Here is a 2,448-nt window from a genome sequence, read left to right on the forward strand (position 1 = left end):
GAAAGAAGGTTCTTCAGATTATAAAAAGGTAAGAAAGAGATGCTTCTTTAAAGAACCTTTGACTGAATGGTTCTTTGTGGAACCAAAAATGGTTCTTCTATAGCATCTCTTGAAGAACCTTTTGAAGCACCTTTATTTTTAAGAGTGTAGGACAGGATGGTGCAAATAAGTGTGCTCAGTTTTCAAAATTAAAGAAATCAATGTGATTGTTTTCTGAAGAGATTGTATGACAAGCCTGTTTGCTTACTGATGTTGATTATTTGTTTTAAAATTTATTTTTATAATGTTTTCTTCTCCCCCATAGAGTCCTCAGTATCTATAATCCCTAAAACAGTGTTGATTAAACTTTATCTCTTCTCCTGGAATGTGTCTAAAATTGATCTTCAGAAAAATAGGAAATAAAAATGTAATTTGTTACGTTGGGATTTTTAATGTGTTGTCAAGTTCTCTTTACTTATCCAGAAAAAATAAATAAATAAATAAATAAATAAATAAATAAATAAATAAATAAAATTATAATAATTAGTAATTCTCACAGAGAAATTAGTTTTTTAACAATTATAAAATAATATAAAAAAATATTTAAAAAACAAATCATAAACAATAATAATATTATGAAATAATAGTATAATAATATTAATTGTTAAAAAACGTGTGTGTGTGTGTGTGTGTGTGTGTGTGTATATATACACACACACACACACACACACATAGTGTGTTTATAATATATAATTATTAATTGTTAAAAAACGAAATTCTCATTGAGAACACACACACACACACACACACATATATATACAGTATATATATAAAGTATCATTCAGATTTTTTTCTAATACAGACAGCAGTGTTAATTACGCATAATAACAACATGTAGATGTTTGTGACAGTGTAATTCTAGTCTTGTTGACTAACAAGCAGACTAAGCAGACCATGAAGCATGAGACTGTAAAATATCAACAGTAGCCATGATCAAGGTTTGTGAAATGTTATTTTTTATGTTTTAAGACATTTTTTGCATCTTACATAGAAACATACTTGGATAAACTTAGAAAAGTTAGAGGTACAGGAAAAACATCTTTCTAAATAGTGTGTGGGGGAGGCATTAATTATTATAGCTCAGTTTTTGGTTCATACAGTACATTAAGTATCTTCTGTTAGCCAGAATAATTATCCAGTAAATTAAATTGTTCATTAAAAGTAATAAAATATTTTGAATCAGCAGCCCATTGTTATGAATTTTACAAATTTTCAGTGTAATATACTTTAAAAAAATTAGCTGGAAATTTCACTTGGCACAAATCTCAATTTAAAGAGAAAAACAATAAAGTGAAATTAAGTTTTTGTTTTTATAAAATTGCACATTTTGAGTTTGACATACATTCAATCCGTTTTCATTAAAGGACAGATCATGATCTAATAACTCTAACAACACTTCACTATGCATATTTGGCACAAATAATGTCACAGAAACACAGTATAACATATCTTTTTAATGTCTGGTATCATCGATTTCATCCCTTTTAAGAAATGCCCTAAAATTGCGCTCCATTAGTATTGCAGTTTATAGATCCTCAGCTTTGAGATGAACTGTTTCTCATATCAAGCGATCAGATTTAGTTTATGGCAAGGCATCGCATGTACAAATTAATCTGTATTTCTGACAATTTACTAAGAAGAAGTGAAAATTAGTTTTAAACCACCATGACTGCACATGTACAGCTATATAAATAATATGCATTAAATATAATAAAATAGATGTAAACTGTATATACATTTACTGTATAAAGACCCCTCGCTTTGAGAGTTTATGGTTATATATATATAAGATACATATCCATTGCATATATAGTATGAGTGTATCAATATCTGCTTTTATTTTTAAGAATAGAAGCAGTGTATCATATAAAATAATAGTCATTATGTTTAATATTTATTTTATTTATCTCTAAAGTATGTCAGCAGTGGTGTCGTCACTCACTGGATGAGTAAACTGTTTATGATAAATATCATGTGCATTTGCAGATTGAGGCCTCCCATGCACAGAGAAGTTTCAATAGTTGTCATAACTGGTTTAAAATCAGTGGATTCTGGTTACTAGTTACACCCCCAATGCCAAATATAAAAGACAATTGTATATCAAAAGTTTTCAAATGCTTGGTCCTGTGTAAACATCTGAGTTTAGCCTAGAAAATACACAAACTGCCTGGTTTGGCAGTGAGAAGAATTGAAAAGGAATAAAATACAAACTCGCACTCCATGAAGCCGGCAAGCACTACAAACTCAAGCTCCGATGTACCATGTAAACTGTATAAATATTCCTATTTACAAAAGTGACAACAAGACTTGTCATTGTTTCTTATAAATATACAAAATGCAACGTAATAACTTGAATATTCATGTGCACAGGACCGTTTATTTCACAGACACCTACGGTAAGATTTATAC

The sequence above is a fragment of the Cyprinus carpio genome, chromosome A5 (genome assembly GCF_018340385.1).
Source record: "Cyprinus carpio isolate SPL01 chromosome A5, ASM1834038v1, whole genome shotgun sequence".
NCBI classification, from domain to species: domain Eukaryota; kingdom Metazoa; phylum Chordata; class Actinopteri; order Cypriniformes; family Cyprinidae; genus Cyprinus; species Cyprinus carpio.